Source organism: Lepisosteus oculatus, chromosome 5 (assembly GCF_040954835.1).
Source record: "Lepisosteus oculatus isolate fLepOcu1 chromosome 5, fLepOcu1.hap2, whole genome shotgun sequence".
NCBI classification, from domain to species: Eukaryota; Metazoa; Chordata; class Actinopteri; order Semionotiformes; family Lepisosteidae; genus Lepisosteus; species Lepisosteus oculatus.
The window spans coordinates 20,874,429-20,895,725 of NC_090700.1; the positions used below are offsets into that span (position 1 = coordinate 20,874,429).

The 21,297-nt window shown below is 35.9% G+C and overlaps 1 long non-coding RNA gene across 1 annotated transcript in view; it reads left to right on the forward strand.

The window, feature by feature from the left end:
* Positions 1 to 20,741, forward strand: part of LOC138239135 (uncharacterized) — a 55,526-nt gene extending 34,785 nt beyond the window's left edge. The window contains exon 3 of the long non-coding RNA XR_011189556.1: positions 20,463 to 20,741. This is a non-coding gene — a long non-coding RNA (uncharacterized lncRNA). The remainder of the gene's footprint in view (positions 1 to 20,462) is intronic.
* Positions 20,742 to 21,297: the final 556 nt, after the last annotated feature.

The window sequence follows — 21,297 nt, forward strand, 5'->3', positions numbered from 1 at the left end:
TCTAATAATGAAGCAACATTTTTTGTTATTCGGATTCAGGGACACAAAATCCAAGATTCATTGATGATGAGTCTATGCAGAGAGAAAATATCATAAATTGCATAAAAATATTTCTGATGTTATATCACGGTCTTTTATCAGTTTGTTATAAATGTCCTTAATGATCTGTCCTGTGATGTTCTCTGAAGCACATTTCTTCGTAGATTTGCTTGACATTTGATAATGTCACGTATTGATCTTGAAAAACACATATTGTGTTATTCTCTAAGGTTAAGGGGAGTACTTTAGAGGATTTATACTGCAAAAAATGTTTAAGGACAGTGTAAGTTGTCTTTATGACTCACTACTAGGTACAGCTCCAACCAATGATGATGAAGTAGCAGGTAAACTTATTATTTTGTTGGACACTAATAATATTATTAATAATCTGTCTTCATCAGCACAGATGCACAGACAATTTCTTATTACAGGAATTAATGTGCTCATTGTGTGTTCATTGTGACTGCACATCATCATTTGTTTTCATTTAAGTTTGTTTGTGTTTAAAAGCATACCTAATTTATGCAAAATAAAAAACAGTAATGAATACAATTTTTTGCTTTTTCATCTTACATTTCCTATAAGTACAGTACTCTCATGCATTGATTCTATTACTTTTGCATCCTAACTATATTATACAATTTGAAATGTGCAAGCAGATTGTGATTGCCCCTGTCTAAACGTTCTGTTAGAAGGAAAGCTTATTGTACAGCACAGAGTATTGTGGAACTGTTATTAATGACTGTATTCTGTAACCCTGGTTTAGGTTGTTGTAACATGCATTCACACTGCAGGATCAGAATTTAAGATCTATTTGCCATTTCAGTGAAGATGCTGTGAAAACAAGCAACTCAGTGTATATATTCCTATAAATCATACTTAGACCATATTGAATGCAACAGTAATATCCCATTGAATTGTATGGCCTATTGACAGTAAATGTTACGGGTCTTAAGAAGTTGGCTAGGGTCCATTTACAGGTAGATACAATTTAATCCTCATCTTTAGTATTATAATTAAATGCACCATTAGGGGATAGGGGTTTTCCCTGCACAATTAAATAAACCCCCCACTGTGGGTCTTCAAGGATTTTCAATACAGTTAGAATACAAAGAAAACCTCAATGATGATTTTCTAAACTATAAACAAATTTTACTTAACAAAAAATACTGGAACAAAAATGAAATATGTTTAAGCATATTGCAGTTTGAACTTTGACCTGTGCAGTTGTTTAGGGACCTCATAAACCCTCTGGTTCTCTGTGGAATCAAATTGCAGTTAATTCTCTCGGCGGTTTAATACAGCACCATTCCTGGTTCAGGCTAATTAAAGCTTATTCAAAGAACTGCAGAGGTCTTTAGCTCCCAGAGACAGATGCTATGTCAGTGATGTATCGCGACTTGACTGCAGGTGCTCACTGTTTCTGAAGCAGGAGCTCACCAACTGCATGTAAAATCACAGGAGGGGTTGTGTTTTCATAGATCACAGGGAGCCTTCCACTTGCTGAATCTCTACCAGACAACTCCTGAATTTCCATCACCCTGTATTATTGACCTAATACATCATGAGGCGAATATGTATAAAATCTCTGTAAAATAAATAATAAATAATAAATAAACATTACCTTTCAACCAAATAATCCAACCCAGCCTTAAGCACAATGGTGGAATTGTCATTTCCATTATTGACAGAACCATGAATTAAGTGTTTTATCCACATTTTTTAGAGGAAAATGTCTTGCTTTCATTTGTCATGCAGTACGACAATGATCCTATACATACAAGCAGATCTAGAACAGAATGAATGAAAAAGGAAACATTTTCATTTTGGATTGGCCAAGTCAAGGTCTATATACACAGTAAACCCACTGAAATGTTATCGGAAGATCTGACGTAAACTGTTCATGCAAGAAAACTCTTGTGAGAATTCAAAGTTGACTAGAAGCAGTTCCATAAGGAATGATATGCCAAAAGTCCTAAAAAATGATGCAAGAGTCAATATTAATGAAGGAGGTGCAACAGATTTCTGAATCTAAGGATTCACATACTTACAGTATTTACATAATGTTATTTACCTTTGGATGATTTTGTTAATTGAATAATCCAGGTAAACAGTACAGTATGTTTTTGCACTATGCAGTATTTAATTATGTTGTCTTTATCTTAGATTAAGACTTTAGTGAAGATTAAATTGCATTTGAAATCTAAAATATATAAGAATATGGACCAGTTTAGGGGTACATAATTAAAAACATTATTAAACAAATATTATTATATATTATTATGACAAAAGAGCTTGCTTAAGAGTGGGTACATGTCTCAAATAGGCCAATAGTTATAATGAAACATTTATAAGTCCTCTGTCAAACCTCCTCTGGTCCAGCCTCATGACAAAAGACTTATATCTAGCACTCAGACATTGTGAATTTGTTAACAGCCAACAGCAGGCTGAGCTCTTATAGCACCTATAACTGAAGTGGTAAATTAATTCAGACGCAGTACTCGTTAATTAAGTTGAGGATAGATGTGGCAACAGTTTTGGAAAGGAGAAGTGGGAGTTGGAGGAATTGACAACTGCAGTATTGTCCAGCTGGTTAACATTACCAGTTGGTTAGTGTTAAATAATAGCCATCCTTCACTTAGGATAATTAGTAATTGTACTTAAAGGGAAACTACAGTCCTGTTTTCTCAGACCGGTTATTAAACCTTGGTAATAAAATTTCAAATAGAGTACAAAATCATTAACTTTGTGAAAGTACAGAGTAGTCATGCTGTCACAAACCCTGGATTGTATGAATTGTGACATGAAGGGGCCCTTCCTGCTCACTAGTTTTTTATTGACTAATGTAATGCAATGTACAAGTACAGGTTGTGCAGTTGACATTTCACCACAGAAATGGTGCAATATGATTGTAATGAGAGGTAACAAGTAAGTTGTTTTGTTTGTAACAATATCTCAAGGTCGAGAGCAATATTTCTATTGGATTAAGTGTGCTTATTTACAATGTAATACAACCGCTTCACCTCACTGGTTTTTGGTTTTCTTGTAATTGCAGAATATGGCACTGGGCATACCTGGGCAATTTGGTCTATTTTGTAGATCTTACTGTGTACATTTTCCTTTCATTGTGATTTGAAATACACTAATCAATGCAAATGATTTCTATTTGCGAAATCTAAAAATGGGTTGCAATTCTCCTTTAATATGAGTATAAGGGTTTTTGGTATGACTTTAAAATCTTCCAGGGTAACGGATACTTGAATCAAATCCACTTACTATCTCCTTTGTTCCTTTAATAACAGAAGTTAACCTGACAGGCCTAAACCCAAGTGCAGGACTCAGGGGCTCTTTGGGAGTTTCTGGAAAGATCTGTTGGGAGTGTGGCTGAGAGTGATGACTTGACAGAGAAGAAGCAGGCAGGCAGAATGTTTGAGGGAGAATAGAGTGGTGAGAAAGTTGGCTGAGGACTTGTCGGAGAAAAAGACAGGAAGTCAAATGGGATAGACGCTGCCTGGCGAGCAGCAGCAGAGATGCTGGAGTGAAATTGTCTTAGGGAGATAGCTGAACCAGCTGCAATAAAGGTGGAGAGCAGCAGATTATGACTTGGGAGAGCTGACAGTAGCTTGCCGGAGTGAAGGTGAGTCTCCACTGGATTGGTGCTTGAAAAACAATAAGGAAAAAGATGTTTCAAGTGGATAGATTTAGCAAATACTAATTCACTCAGGTAATTCAATGTCAGAAGAAAGTGAAGGAAGATGATTGGGAGGAAAAATAGCCACCTACAGTACTTGTAATTCGAAGGCAGCCAGTCTAATAGTCCTGATCTCATTTGTACAGGGTTGGAGGAAGGCTGAGAACCGCGAATATTTGGGATGTGCATGGAAATGGTGGGATGGAAGCCACTTCCAGACTGCACATAGCTCTTACTGTACAGTTAGACTAAGGCTAACAACATATATTGACCTTGAAAGAGAATTTTCTATATTTTGATTTGTATGTGGAAAGTAACAGTGAACTGGCTCCTCATCTGGTAGACTTAATTCCCAAATCAATGCAAATGCACCATTGTAACTGTATACTATACTTAAAAAAGTATTACTTGTTTACAGTAGTCAAATTTCAAGAGGGGAAGCTGAAGCAAGCTGGGTACAGAACACAAAACTGACTTAACTCAAACATCTTTTGAAAAAATAATGGAGCACAATAGTGCAGTGGTTACCTCTGTGGCCTGTAGCACTGGTTCTCCATGTTTAGTGCCTGGGGTGCTATGTGTGTGGAACGTGAATGTTCTGCCCTGTACATGTGGGTTTCCCTGGGTGTGCCGGTGGGTGGCATGGTGGAGCAGTGAAAAGCATTGCTACTGTACCCCACAGCACGAGAGCCCTGGGTTCTATCTGTGTGGGGTTTTATGTTCTTACCATGTCTGTGCCAGTTTCCTCCAAGCTCTGGCATCCTCCCACAGTCTAAAGACATATTAGTAGGGTAATTGGCTTCTGGGAAAACTGGCCCTGGGGTGGGTATGTGTATGTTTGTGTCTCTGTGTGACCTGCAATGAACTGGCATCCCATCCAGGGTGTACTATAAATTGTACAGTACCATGTTGCTTGCTGGGATAGCCTTCAGCTGCCCTGCGACCCTGTACTGGATAAAGTGGTTAGAAAATGGATGGATAAGATGTTTTGGTTCTTGTTGTTGCTTGGAACTGGGAGTGTGCAGTATGTGTATGGTGATGGTAGTGGTATTCCATTGTAGAGTTAGATTAAAGATTTCATTTATGTTCCTGTTAATTTGTCTCTCTTGTTACTAAGTAACTGCTGGGAGCACTTATTCATTCAATGCATTATTTATTACACTTTAACACCAGAGTTGGCTTTTGATAGCCTTATCAAATATGCTAGCTGTCTAGATTTGTTTGGAGATTTGAAACAACCAACGTTTGCAGAATGACTATTATCTTCTTACTGTGTGGCAGCCTCGTCTTTTGAAGAGAATAAATCCATGGAGGCATTTATTGTAATGCAAAGGAATTTTTGAATTTCTATGGTATGCTGTTGTATGTTGACATTCATATTTGAAAACCAGCATTTACGATAACATTTTTTTTGTTTTGTTTTATAGTCCTGTATGTTGAAAACAGATTTTTTAAACTCTGGATTGTTTGATTCTGAGTGCATCTAAGAATACTATAACAAATCTTATTGTTGACAGATTAAAACGGCACAAACTTTTATTATGAAATTGAGTTTATAACAAATGTTCAGGTGGGAGGATAACTGCCAAGTTCAATCATCCTCAGCTGTCTGTAATTCATAATTAATAATGAAATAATTTCCTCCCTCCAGGCAGGCTTTCACGGTGTTGCAAGCAATTCACGAAGTCTTGCTGCGGCTCGACCTCGGGCAGAATTCTGTCTTTACGTACGGTCTTCCCCCGGCTCGTCTCTTTCTTACAGTCATGTGGTTGAATTTAGGTTGAGCGTGAGAGAGAACAGAGGAGCCAAGTTGCCAATTCTGTCTGTTAACACATACTGTATTGGCGGTGCTTGGCTGAGAGTTTGGAGGGGATTTGAGACCCACGTGCCCTACAGGTTCCTGATTGGTTGGTCACCTTGAGGAATGACTGACCATGACCTCTGACCGTAGGACCATAAACCAGGTGTGTGTAGGGTCCGAGTAGCTCTGACCAGACATCCCAGCACCTTCTGTTATGATAGCTGGTTGCCTCCTGATCCTGGGAGCTCTTCTTATCAGAAGCACAACATTCCTAAGTCAATAAGCAATGAATGGCTTCTCTGTGGCTGGACCACAGAGATGAGAGAGAGGCCTCACTGGGAAAGCACAGCGACACTTAATTCTATCCTTATTAATAAGCATTACCACTACAATCCCCATCGGCCCTGACACAGAGTGGGGAGTGAGAGGGCTGGAGCAGAGGATTCTTGCAAATCTCAAAGGGTAGATGAAGTGCAACGTTGCCTAATGGGGTTTCTCAATGGCAAAGGAGTGCTGAAAGGGACTTTGGGCCCTGTACAGGGACTAAAGAAGAAATCCCTGTTCCCTGAGCTCCTGCAGGGGACTGGAAGACTTCAGTTTCAGAGCCAGGACAAGGAAAAGGCATGGAAACAGCAAGTTGTAGGGCTTGGAGGGACTCTTTCATTGTGCAAATCCAGCTCCAACCTCCACTTGATCTGATTGATTGAAAAAGCACAATCACTGAATCAAAAAAGTTTTTAACTAATTAAAGTGTAATGTATTGCTAGAATGTGTACTTATTGTGAGATGTGTTTTGTGAAATAAAGTTTGTTTTGATAGAAAAAAAAACAGTACCATCAGAATCGCCATTTGTAAATATTCTGGAAAAAGGCTCCTGATAATTGACCTATCGGACCCCCCATAATTCCTCCGTACCAAGCAAAAATAGCCTTATTCCCTGTTCTGATTTTTCTCTTCATTATGCTATCATTGATCATGCCATTTTAAATAAGAAAGCAGGACTAGGAGCTTGGCTTTCGAAAGCAGATATTTCTAACACTTTTTAAATAATGCCTGTTGACCCTGATTTCTGACATCTCTTTGGAGTATGTTGGGGCAATACATTCTACTTAGCAGTTCGTTTAACATTTAGCTATAGGAGCAGCCCAAAAATCTTCAACACTCTGGCTGAAGCCCTCTGTTGGATTCTTTTAAACAGTTACAAGCACCAATTTCTCCTCTATCTCTCTGACAATTTCCTTGCAATTGATTTTCCCTAAGTTTCCCCTTCAAAGGTCACTTCCATCTTGACATCAGTTTTCAAAACTGTTTGAGTCTTTTTGCCTTAGATAAAACATCTGGTTCCTCTGCAGTCCTGGAATTCCTTAGAATCATACTCAATTCCAAGATTACACCATTTGTAACTAGCAACAAATTTGAATGCATTAAATTACAGTATATACACCCAACTTCCTGTCAGCTAACTCTTGTACTATAAAAGAACTTCTATTTTTGCTGGGTCCCTTCAACTATACTATGAGAATTATTCTTCAGGGCCAGTCTTTCATTTCATATCTTCTTGACCTTGCGTCATCAATCTAATCTTTTTACCACCATGTGACTCTCAATCCAAATTGCAAGGCAAAACCTTGGTTGTCGTACCTGTTTTTGTCAAATTGGCTATATTTTTTCTGCAACTATTTCTTGTCCTTTCCAGAAGACCAGCTTTTCATAGTTGAAACCCCTTCCATTTGCTAAGGAAGTTATTATCTAGGCCAATGGTTTCTGGCATCCTGGCCCTCTAAGTTGTCTTTTATCTGTCCATCCAGTTATTCATCTTCCTTATTCAAATCATTTCTAATTGTCGTAACTGATTCTGTTTGGGTCCACAATTGGAAACAGAAATCAGTCCTTATCTATTCAGACAACACAGTAGTTGTACATATCATCAACATAGGAAAATCATTGTCTAAACTCATCATGAAATTCCTCCATTGCTTAAAATGGCTTTCTCTAATAAATCAGTTTCTACTTGTTGCGGCTCACATCCCCAGTCATCTAAAAAATATTGTTGATTTTTCCAAGAACTTGGCCCCAGATACCAACCTGGATCCTTGTGCAATTCCTCCTTATTCAGATCCAATATTCCTTTAAATCAAGTACTCTTGTAAACCCTCTTCATCAGTACCTCCAGCTGGCTCAAAATACTATTCTATTCGGAGTTGCACCTCACACCCTCAATTCGTATTGGATGGATTGGAAATGTTTTCAACCCTTCCACTGCTCCTCTAATGTAAAATGTCCTTCTTTTGATATCATCACCATCTCCTCCTTCGTCTATGGATCCCCTCCAATGAGAAAGCACTTTGGGATCCATCTGGATGTAAGTGTAGGCAACCATTAATAATATAACCAATCTTTCAATGAACTTAAACTCTATTTTCTGTGCTTCCATTGCAGAATATTTGTGGTGATTAGATTGCTATGTTTTTGCAGATTTATAATGTTTTCATTGTATAAAAAAGCTGGCACTCATATACTGTGTGCTACTTGTGCCAAAGGTTTCAAATATATTTTTACAAAGGCGGGAAGCATTTTAGTGCTTTTCAGTTTTTGCTGTTCTTATTGTTTTTCTTTACTATGATGCTCAAGGTCAGTTTGTTGCCCTGCATGAAAGCAACAAGACAAAGTCAAAAATACTGCATATTTAATGTAGCTGGGCATGCTGACATGACATAGGCTATGAAAAAGGTCAACATACTCTAAGCAATTATGACTCTATATGACATTTGGCATTTGTCTGTTCTGGGTAGCCTATCCCCTGGCATTGCTGGGGGCTATTCTTTCTTCTGAGTCTGAGACCATCTGAAGGTGGCTAGAGGCCAGAGGTTTGGCTGAACAGTGAAAATAAAACATTGAGTAAACCAGAATGGATTAATAGAACATAATCTGTGTAGGGTAGAGTGGCAAGGCTTCTAATTTGAATATAAACTGAGATATAGCCCATAGAAATACATTATGGTTTAAACAGATAAGTAATCATTAGTTTAGCTCTGTTAGGTTGTAATTCATGAACAGAGATTTCAGCCAGAATTATGTGTAAAAAACAGTAAATTGTAAAATTATGAGCTGTCACTTAACTGGTATGCATTTAAGATATGTGAGTTCCTTATTATGAATTATATTGTATGTGTGATCTTAATGATGAGCTATGCTTTATTAGTATTAACTTTAAGTTAACAATATACCATAACAGCAGACATATTGTCCCAAGTGACTGACTGTATTGTACTGCATTGTATTGTAAACTGCTGGATAATAAACATTTTTGTTTAACAGTGTGTGTTTAAGGAATGCTGAGATTACTGTACATCACTGTCTGCTTGTGGACTGCAAATGGAAATGAGCATTTTAGCTAAATTCAATATACAGTGTAGGGTATCTTTGATCACTTTTATCACATAGTAACATTTATGATATTTTATTGTACATACTAAAGAGAAAGACATCATAAGAAAGAAAATTCACAGTATAAACAGTAAGCTACATACGTTTCATGATGGTTCTAAGCTGGAGTGTATAGTCCGAACTATAAGCATCTATCTTAATGCTACTGTAGATGCTTTAAGTACGATTCAGAAGTAGAAAGATATGTGGCAAGCTATGTAGATTTAATATTTTAACAGAAGGAAGAGCCATATGTTTTCTGGCATCGATTCACTTAAATTTGATTTACACTTGTGCCATCATGTAATTGAATTTAAAGTGGTTTTGTTAGTATTATCTCAAACAATTATTTCAAACAATTTCCTATATTCTTTCATTTCTAAAGAAATTCAGCATCTTTCCTTTCAGTGATTACCTTATTCATGTGGCTTTTCCTTCTAGAATTTAACACAATTCAGCACACTAGGTACTGGAGCATGACATTTCAGAAGTATTTGATTTAACTTGAAAAATAACCTTTTTACTATATATCCAAGCTTTTGTTCTTTTTATTGCTTCTCTCTGGAGAAATTACATGATGGATTAAAGACTTATGTTCTACAGTATGGGGGCTATTATTTTTTCAGTATTCAGGCAAGGGACTGCTACATTACACATGCTTACACTCTTAGAAAAAGGCATAAAATACACATCAAGAGAAATTGTTCAAATACAACTGTAAGAAACTCAAATTAGATCACATCTGAAATGCCACATTAAGTTGTAATTTCCTTATCATAAAAAATGTATAATACATATACAGTATACAGTTTTGGATGGTACAATGGTACAGTGGTGAGCATTGCTGCATTGCAGAGCTGTGGCCCTGGTTTCAATTCTTGGGGAATTTATATTTTATATTTTTATATTTATATTTATATATATAATTTCTCCCCATGTTTGTGGGGATTTCCACCAGGTTCTCAAGTTTCCTCCAGGGAAAATGCTTGCAGCCAGGTTAAAAAAGCGCTTTATTCGCAATACTCTTAGCAGCATCAAGAAAATGGATGGGTCAATTACCCAAGATCAGAAAAAGAAATTCAACCTTTGAAAAATTATATTCATCTGAAGCCTCTAGCACATTGAAAGATATGCAGTGCTTTCTTGCAGATACAGAGCTCCCAAAACATAGTACAGAAAATAGGAACATTCTTGAGTCATCTCTCACTTTGTCAGAAGTAAAAGAAGCTATTGCCTCCTTATCTCACAAAACATCTCCTTGACCCGATGGGTATACAACTGAGTTCTACCAGGTATTTCAGTCCATAATTAGTCCAATCTTACTGCAAACATTTAATAATATGTGGTTAACGGATAAGACTTCACTATTATTTAGGAGTCTTTAATATCCCTCATATTTAAGAAGCGTAAAGATCCATCATTGTGCAGTAGTTGTTGCTCTATAAGCTAAATGAATTTGGACAATAAGTTTCTAGCTAAAGTACTCGCTAATCGGTTAGGCGCTACCAAAAATCATACATCGAGATCAAACAGGATTTATGAAAAACAGATATTCTTCAGATAATACAAGAAAGCTGTTTAATTTGATTAATCATGATAAACTCAGTAAATCAGCATCAGCTACTGTATATGCACACAGGATGCTTATAAGGCCTTTGATAGAGTTGAATGGAAGTACTTATTTAATGTGTTAAAATTGTTTGGTTATGGCCCAAATTTCATTAGATGGATTGAAATCTTATATTGTGGTCCACAGGCATCTATAGTGATTAACAACTGAATACCCAAACCATTTTGTTTATATAGAGGCACCAAACAAGGGTGTCCTCTTTCACTATTTTATTTAGCCTGCAATATAAGAGCATCAGATATTCCAGATAAAAGGTATAGGTGTTCATAAAAAAAGTTTATAAGATCACTCTACTGTATTTGCTGATGTTGTTATACTGTTTTTAACAGATGTGTACAAATCAGTCTCTGCAGTACTAGATGTTATTGAAAGTTTTGGTAAGATGTCAGGCTACACTGTACGTTACAACAGAGATAGGGTATCTGGGGCTGTGAATAAAGTCTAGCTTAAAAGCTACAGTACCAGAGATGTAAATTTAAGAGACTTGTTAAATAAAATAAATGGAGACATACTTAGATAGAGATGTTTACCTATTTCCATGTGGGCAGAATTAATCTAGTTAAGATGTCAATATTACTTAAAGTAAATTATACATTGAGAATGCTACCTATAGGTTTGTGGCGCTGCATAAAATCATTACATCTTTGGTTTGGAAAGGGAAAAACATCCAGGATATCTACTCGGCTGGATGTCTTAAGAAGTCTTAAGATGTCTCACCAGTTCTCCACAGTGGGGAAAGCTCTCAGGTACCTTAATATCTCAATTCCACTTACTCCCATTACATGTATCCTTGGTTATTTATCAAAGGTTAAAAGCAGCAATTCAAAATAAAATTGCTTTCTTGACTCTCTGTACTATTACTAAAAGAATAATATTGTGAAAATGGGTGGACGGTACAGAACTGTTGTACAAAGAATGGATTAAAGAGACTGAATCACAAGTTTAATTTGAAAAGATTTCATATAATTTACAAGGGAAACTTAATGAGTATAGGAATGTTTGTGGCCCATAAGAGAAATACTTGAATGGCACTGAATGTTAAGAATATCAGTAGGAAGTTTTTGAATTAATCTTTTATTTTCTTGTTGTGTTTTAATTATTTTTTCTGAATGTAAGATTTAAAAAAAAGGAAATGAAAAAAGAAAAAATAGTGAGAAAAAGAGAAATAAGAAAACAATTTAAAAAATAAAGAAGATCTCCAGCAGTCCAAAGGCATACTGGTAGGATAATTGTCTTTTAGGAAATTTGGCCCTGCTGTGAGTGTGTGTCTGCCCTGTGATGGTATATTCTGCCTTGCACCCGTTGCTGGCCAACATAGACTCTGGCTTCCCCATGACTTTATGCTGAATAAAGTGGTTTAGAAAATGGATCGATATAATGTACAGTATTTAAGATAAAGAGGTAAATTGGAATACAGTTGCTCTTCCAAAATCTAAGGGATTATTATGTCAAAATAATCTCGGTTTTGGTAAAATATTTAAAATTCAATTTAACTGAAGTTTAAAGAATTGACCATAATTCCCATTAGAGTTTTCAACTATCAAAATTTTGCAATGAAAAATATACAGAGGAGTATTAACTAAATAATTACTAAGAACTCTGGATTTAATGCTAGGGAAACATTCAGTGTAAAGGAAATGAACAAGCTCTGAATAGTTTAGTGGCTTTTCTTGTCATAATAGTCTCAAATCTTTTAAGATAATAATAATTGCTTACACTTATATAGCACTTTTCTGGACACTCCACTCAAAGTACTTTACAGATAATAGGGACGCCCCTCCACCACCACCAATGTGCAGCACCACCTGGATGAATAAGATGAATAATATAAATTGTGGTAGTTGATGTGTAGGCTTTGTCTGAACAGATTTTGACTCCAGTTACAGCATCTAGACTGTAGATTTTTCACTGTCAAATACAACAATATCTGTAATTGCACATAATACTCCTGACTGAACCAGTAATTGCACTGTAAATGTAGTTTTTCACAGCATGCCAATCTATATTTGTAACTCATTAATCTTAATTACATAATGCTTCTACAATATTGATCATTTGATTTATATGTAAATACATGCATTTCAAAGTGTAAATGACAAATAATTATGAGGTAATTAAAGTGTACTGTATATGCACTGGAATTAACCCATATTTTGAAGTGTATCCATTATTTTCTAACATTAATTAAGTTTTGTAATCCTTATAAGTTCCTGTACAATTGAATGGAGTTTGCCATTCACTATAGTAAGGTGCTACAGTACATTTTGCATTTGAACCCAATGTCCTGGAAAAAATGCAAATAATTGCTATTAAAAAAAATAAAAATATTAAGAAGTATCTGAACCACTTTAAAAGTTTACAGTGGTGTCTCTGAATCATTAACTCTATAACATACATCCAAAATCATGTACGTATCCAGGTGTTTGAATGGCCAAGTCAAAGTCCAGACCTGAATCCAATCGAGAATCTGTGGAAAGAGCTGAAAACTGCTGTTCACAAACGCTCTCCATCCAACCTCACTGAGCTCGAGCTGTTTTGCAAGGAAAAATGGGCAAGAATTTCAGTCTCTCGATGTGCAAAACTGATAGAGACATACCCCAAGCGACTTGCAGCTGTAATCGCAGCAAAAGGTGGCTCTACAAAGTATTAACGCAAGGGGGCCGAATAATGTTGCACGCCCCACTTTTCATTTTTTTATTAGTTAAAAAAGTTTCAAAAATCCAATAGATTTCGTTCCACTTCACAATTGTGTCCCACTTGTTGGTGATTCTTCACATAAAATAAAAAAATTATATCTTTATGTTTGAAGCCTGAAATGTGGCAAAAGGTTGAAAAGTTCAAGGGGGCCGAATACTTTCGCAAGGCACTGTAGTTCATTTTTACTCATAATAGAGCAGTGAAGACAAAGAGAAAATGCTTTAGAATACAGTAGCAGACTGAGAATTCAAAGATATTAGTAAATTCTGGGAGCAGAAAGTTGCTTTCCACTTTCATACAAAACAAATGCATCAACACCGACTTATTAGATCTAAGATTCTAAAGGTCCCCAAAGCTTGCGCTAAGACCTTAGAAACAGCAATGATGCAATGTTTAAGACTTTCCCGAAGGATGTTTGCTTCTTCTGAAGGCAATTGATTGAAATTCTAATTCTTTCTCAGCTTCTTTCATCACAATTTGTGACACACACCAGTATTTAAATGGGAAATTTTGAGAAACCTTTTAAAGTGAACCTTTTGTAATCGATCGCTTGCAGATGTATGAACATTATATGAACAGCAAATATTAAAGCTGAGTGGTACAGACAGGGGAACTCTGACTCTTGGAGCTGTTGGGGGAGGGTGCTTTGCTGATTCAGCATTTTATTTATTGTGAGTGGCATAAAGATTAAAGAAGCTATCCTAGTTTTAGAATTCAGTCTTAACTTTAGACTGACTGATTTGAATTGAAGCTAATGTGCAGGGAACAGTGCAATGACAAGTCTTTAAATCTTAGCTGCTGTTGTGAATAAACAGTGTGGACCTAAGGAATACTGGACTTTAATGGAGAGCAAAACCACTCATGACTGTGCTGCCTGCATCTGTTGAAACACAGAGCCTTTGTGGCATATTTGAAAACAACGTTTACACATTTATAGGATTTGAGCATCTACTGTAGGCAAAGATTCCTTGTAGATTTGGATGTCTACAGTAGATTATGCCCATTCCCTCTCTCTTCTCCCTATTGTAGCCATTGTGAATTAATTTGCTGAAGCAAATAGTGACACTGGGCCATTCCTAGAAATTGTCCACAGCAGAAACACAGGAGCAGACACACTGTATGTGCAGGTGAATAAAATATTATAAAGAGTACCAGATTCTGAGCATTTATACAAGAGATCTTGCCATCTTATGTTTTTTATTTTAGGAAATTTTGATTTCCTTCAACATATTGTGGAATAGGTAGGACCCTGAAACCCATTAAACATGCATACAGTAGTTGTACAGTATATAGGGTAACTTTGGTATGGTTGTGCACATTATTAGAAGAAATATGAGTTTGCTTTTTCCAAGATTGGGCATAATTGTTTCTCTATCATCAGAACTGTGCCAGGGAATAAAGAACACATATCCTTCATGATGCTCAAAACTTACATTAATATAAAGTCATTGTGCATTTTAGTTTTCATTCTTCAAGTTTTATGGATGGTTGTTATGATGTACTGTATTTGAATGCTGTGGTGTCTATATTGGTTGTGATTCTTATGAACCTCTGGTGATGCCCAGTTACAACACAGAAAGTGGAAAATAATCCCTCCTTTATTTTCATAGAATTTGAGAAATCATAACAGTAACTTTAAGAAATATTAGGCATCTTGCTCTTTTTCAAAAATATAATGCAATATTGGTCAAAAAGAAATAGAAGGCAACTGAATTAACAAAAAAAAAACAGTTGAAAAACAGATTCATGTCACTGTACTACAGTTATTGTGTGATTACTACCACCAAGTGATAAACAAATACTTTAGGATTAAACACAGATTAGAATGGTAGCTCATCAAACAATAACTGTATACTATGTAAATTAAAATGTATAAAAATTATTTAAAACAATTTACAGTCAGTTGTGCAACTTGTGCAACAAGAAAGTGATGTACAGGTCAGTTTCTTCCTTAAAGAAAGCAGTACTCTTGTATTTGCAAGTAAGAATAAATCTTGGATCTAGATGTACTGTAGTACTCATCCTGTTTAGTTCAGTAATCTAAATAGCCTTGTGATAAAGTAATATCCCTTTGAAATACACAGATTTGCAAAGTCAGTATACTAAAAGACAAAAGAACCATGGGCTCCTGACAAATGCTGCAAGACCAGGAAAGTAATGAGGACAGAACCATTAAGAACTTTGCCAATTAAATGATTTAAATGGATATGCATTTAGTTATTTTTAATAGCTGTGTTATGGATTTGATTGAAGTGCTTTGCAATTTTCGAAAAGTCCACTTCAGGGTTTTTATCTGCATACATCATTAAAAGCTTCAATTTGTTATGCCTGACATGAATTGCCTACAAATACCTTTCTTCCACTAAGCGGTCTACTTAGCTCCTTTTGATTCTTTTTGATTCTGCACCTTAATCCCTACATACAGACATAGATACATTTCACTATGTGCATGTTCAGCTCAACTTTATTTCTTCAAGTTTAATTATTTTTTAATTTGCTTCAGTCAGTTTTCTTTATCTTTTCATTTTCAAATGTAATGGTACCATAGTTGTAGCCATTCCACCAAATACTGTAAATATTTATTTCAGGATGCTGAAAATGGTGTTGTTTAATAGTAGTCTGGATGGAGGTTTCAGATCAGCTGTATATATTCTCCCTGGCTGCCCACAACTGTGTGCATCTTTTCTAACACCCCTCCCTTCAAACCATTCTGTCACGGTTGTCTCCCTCTAAACGGCGCTCCTACCCTTTTCATATTGTTTCTAGTTTATTATGGACACCTGTTCATTGTTTCCTGGTTTTTATTTAAACCCGGTGCTCCGGGAGCTCAGGACTCTGCATTGGAAGATGGACGCCCAGAAGCCCGCCTACCAGCAGGTCTAGTAGAGACCCGACAGCGTCCTGACCAGCTGAGTCTGGGGCTCGGCGCACCTGGCCTCGTAATCCTGTTTTTAATCTCCTGGTTCCTGTTCCTGTCCCTGGTTTTAACCTTACTCTTTGGATGGATCTCCCAGTACCTGGACCCTGGACCTCAACCTAGTTTCCCGCTTTGGACTTCCCTTTTTCGCCTGCGCTCCCCCCGGACCACCGTAGGCACCGCCCCCTGTTCATCATCCCATTTATTCCTCACTATTGTCCTTCTCCAGTCTCTTCTGGATTATACCATCTGCATAGGGTCCTAAAGTATGCACTACACGAGAGTCAGGAACGGCTCCCGTTACACATTCTCACCATAATTGTGTTTTTTCTTCATCCAGTGCTATCATTTCCCCAGGCAGGCAAGTTAATACCAATGTACAGTATTAAATGCACTATACCTGTATACTCATTGGATGATAGCGGTATCATCTGAATTTGAGTTATTGAAATGTTAAATTTTGTAAATATTTATACACCAAGAAAAATAACTCAAAAGTTTATTATTTGTCTGGTTATATGAAACTAACTATGTGATTGTGTAATTTATTGTATATGCTTATAATCAATTATGAAGTGTCCAATGACAGATATACTCATCTCTGAACAGACTTTAAATATCTGTGTAACACAATTTTTCAATATTTAAGCATCCTCTGCTTATTATATAGTTCTGCTTTTTGTTCCAATTTTACAGTTAATTCATGTTTCTAGAGAGGCTTTACATACTAAGCACCATCTTAGTATCTTAGAGTGTTTCAAAACATCTTTAATTGCTCCCAGTAAAATTGTGGATGAGTGGGTAAGCAGAAAATATATAATACATAGTTACACACATGTCAGAAAGCCACAGGTCCTGTTCAGGACTCAATCCAAAGTACTTTTTGAAAATCTAAATGCCTATTGTTTTTTTAAAAAATAAATCTCAATGAAATATAAACTATAAATTGTACATTTTTGCAAAAATAATTCCACAAAACAATCATGTGTGTCTAAGAAGGATTGCCACTGAATGAATTAGAGAGCAGTACCTATCAGAATTGCTAGAACACACCTGAACTGTAGTGGGACACCTTATTGGCAATTAATTTTACTTTCTATGGCTGTCACTCCTTATTTACCCATCTCTCACATCAGTGGCGGATGGACTCACTGGCTGGAACACATTCAACATCAAAAAAGCTATAAATGCCCTGGTAGCTGATTGAACCCACAGTGTTGCTACTGAGTCTGCCATTTTGATTTATTATTTTAGTTTTCCTCTCTTGGCTTAGACATTTTCTGAGGTTCAGCCGAAAGGTGTTTTCATGCGCCTCATGAGCCTGAGAGAAGAGAAGAGAAGAATTGCTAAACTAATGTTCTTTGCTTTTCATTAAAGAAATTGTCCTAAAATTGTCATTCTCCCAACCTGGATCTTTTCTACACATGGTTAACATTTTGCTATTGAGTTTCATTGTAAGAAGCTTTTTCATGTATTAATTTTTTTTTCTTGAGCTCCAGAAACAAACAGAAACTGAAATGTGGAAGTTAATTTGGTAAAATTCAATACTTATGGAGTAGCTACAGTAGCTAGACTAAAGTATTATGTAAATTAGCTGCAACTCTTTATGTAAAGGGGGAACTTCTTTAAGTATGTTTCTCCACGTGTCTTAAGATGTTTAGACCACAATAACTTGCTCTCTACTTAATTAACACCTTGGTGTAAGCTGCAAACAATTATGAAAAGTTTGTTTAGTTAATGGAGACAATCAACTAAAATATGTGGTTTTCCAATGATTTCCATGTCATCTTTATTTTTATTGTAGTTTTTGTCTGTTTTTCTATACAACCTTACTTTGACTTCTTGGAACATAAAGTACATAGCGGAAGGACCTTATCTACGATTTTGAATTTTGTGGTGATCACTATTTAAACCACCCATCCATAACCACGCTCTTCATAATTTGTTCTTTGGAATAAGAATTTATACATTCTCCTAACTAAGGGAATAGTGAATCTTTATTGGTTGTAATATTTCACATGTAAAAACTGAATTCTAAATCTAGTTGAGTTGCACAATTCAGTGTGCAATAGGCCCGCTGTATCAGCTGTAACAACTGACCTGCTACTGGAGACTGTTCTCCCTTCCCCAACACCTTCCTCCCTCTTCTAAAACATTATTCTCTGCTCCCTGTTCTGAAACACTCAGCTCCCTCCTCCTGAACTTCATCCTCCATCTAGTATGTTATTAGAAAGTTACTTTAAATAAAAATGCAAAACATTTTTGTACATAATGATTACAAATGAGGGCAGGCTATTCAGTCCATTGATCTTAGAATCTCATCCAGCTGTTTCTTCAGTGCAGCCAGGGTATTGGCTCCAAACACATGATTGGAGAGCTTGTTCTGCACTCCCACAACCCTTTGTAAAGAAGTTCCTCCTGTTCAAGGTTTTTTTAAATGCACTTCTATATACTTTGCCCTTTGGATTGTGGAAGTTGTCTTCATGAGTCTCATGATTGTGTTTTACTATTCATTCTGGAGAAATCTGCTGAATTGAATTTTGAGCATATGTCAGTTTCCTCATAGTCACCTCTGTTCAAAGTCTCTGAATAATTTAAATGCAACAATATAGTTATTATTCAAAAATACATACATTAAAACATTAATTTCCTTAAATATTAACATGAGCCATGTCTTGAATTGATCTGACATGACTATCAACATGTTATTCCATTTGAAATTCACTGTAAAATGAAAATAATGGAAACATTAGGGAAAATATGAAGAAGTGTGCCTTTTGTGTGTCAATATGTGATTTTGATTTATGAAGGTGCATGGAGTTTCGGAGAATGGAAGTTTTTGGGAAGGGTGGAGAATGTCCTAATCTTGACACTGTATGGTATATTTGATAATTAGTAGTTGCTCTAGTAGAGTTTTTGGTCCATTGCAACCGTATTAGAGGAAGGCATGTTGAACAATGGTGTATCAATCCTCTTTGTGTTTTGAGAACCAAGAGCGTGTGTGCCCATGTTTACTAAAAAGGGTGCTGAAAACATTACAAATTTAAAGCATGCTGTGTTTTATTGACATTAACATGCTATACCTCTAGCTACATTAATTACCAGGGCAGAATTGCAACATTTTTTTACTAGTCTTCTGCAACACATTATTAGATTCTGCATCTTATTCTGAATTAGTGGATTCTTTTGGTTGCAGAATAATAATAGTTGCAGAATACTAGTTTAACATCTTCGGTGAATCAGGCTACATACACGTACTGTACATGTTTGGGACAAATGAAGAGCAGCTTGGAGAAATTAGTTGAACAGAAAATGTTACTACAGGCAAAAGTTCTCTGAAAAAGTACAGACGTAAAAATGTTTTTCCAAATAAACACTTGCATAAGGTGAGTATTAATTAGAAACAGAAACACATGTCTTCCAAGTTTACAGCTGGTAGTTCATTTGTTGCTTGAGAATGATGTATATCTTTATTGGCAGGTAGTCTGGCAGGAAATAAATACCCTCATTCATCTTCCATTCTGATGAGGCTTTGGAAATTACTTTGAAGTGATTCACCTACAGTAGATACAGCATGCAATGTTCAGAGAATAGAAATGCAGGCAGTAATATTTTGTAGGCATATTTTATTGGTACTTTTTGACAGAATGGTACATGCATTTGCCCTCATTTCTGTAAGACTCAAATTGTTTCAGTTTAAGGTTAAGGTAGGTCTTTAAATTGGGTAGAAAGTTGTCTTGAAATTTATCCTGCTGCCTCTCTTCTTGAAAGAAATAAATGATAATTTCTCTGATTTTCAGATTTTGCTTATTTGAGACTTATGCTTTTAAATATATATCGTATTCAAATTTTATTTTATGTGGTATTGTAAAATAGGCTTTAGCAAATCAAGAAATAAGATTACTTTTTTGAACCTGAATTATGGTAATTTGCTTGTGTATTAAAAAATTCAATGATGCACTGATTTATGATCAAGTGGATTTTGTACCAGTACCTACAGTACAGTACTTAGGTAAGAGCATCTGGAAAGGATCTGTTTGGTCACCCTGGTACAGATGCCAATCTCTGTATTGTGATAAATCCAATCCTCATGTATGTAAATTTTGTTTTCATCATTTATTTTCATCTTGTACGATATAGATAAACTCTGCTTTGGAATTATTCATAGACAGGCGGTTCATTTTTTTTTCATGCTACAGGCAACCATCTGTTTATTAGCTTTGTCTGTTCCCCAAAGTCCTTTCCCTTTTACTTGTGGCAGATTGTCAAGGTGAACTTGCTGTTTGAGAGACTGAGAGAATAAACACCCATCTGAGGATGCTGTCAGCATTACAACATGCAAAGTGCTCACAGACAAAACATTGCCAATTTGAGGTGTAGTCTACATATTTTTGATCCCTTTACATTTGTAAAAACATTTGGGTAGATTTGCTATCATACAGTCAAAGATAAAATTATTTGTATACTGTATGTATAAAAAGCATCAGAAATCATATTGGTATAAAGATGTGGCAAACTCTCCAAATCCATTTATGATCATCATGCACAGCAAAACACAAAATGTTGTATTTTTGTGGAAACTGAAGTCCATTAAAAAGTTTTGCCTGGCAAATGTACAGGTTTGAAACCTTTTATTTAAAGTTTTTTAAAGTTTTGTCTTATCTGAGCAAGTTTGAATGATTAATCTGGAGCACTGTGTATTTTTTACAATCAGGTACTGTAGATAGCTACATTTAAAAACCACATGCTGAATCCAGATATGAAATGAAACTAAAGTGTTTGCAATGCAGAAATTCACAATAAGATCAATAATAAAGAATGATAGAGCTATTTTAAGCAAAAACAAAGAAATTAGTAACCTAGGAAAATGATGGCTACAATATGTTAAAAAATAATAGTGAATGTATTGGTCTAACACACCTAACACACCACAGATAAACTGAGACGAGAGCACAGAAAGTCTAGGGTCATGAAAATTCCAAAGGAATACAGATCTTTTGTTTCTGTTTTCATTACTTTTGAGGTTACAGTTTAATAACAAATAGTAAACATTTGCAGCCATATCACCCTGCAACTCACAACTGGTAACCCACTGA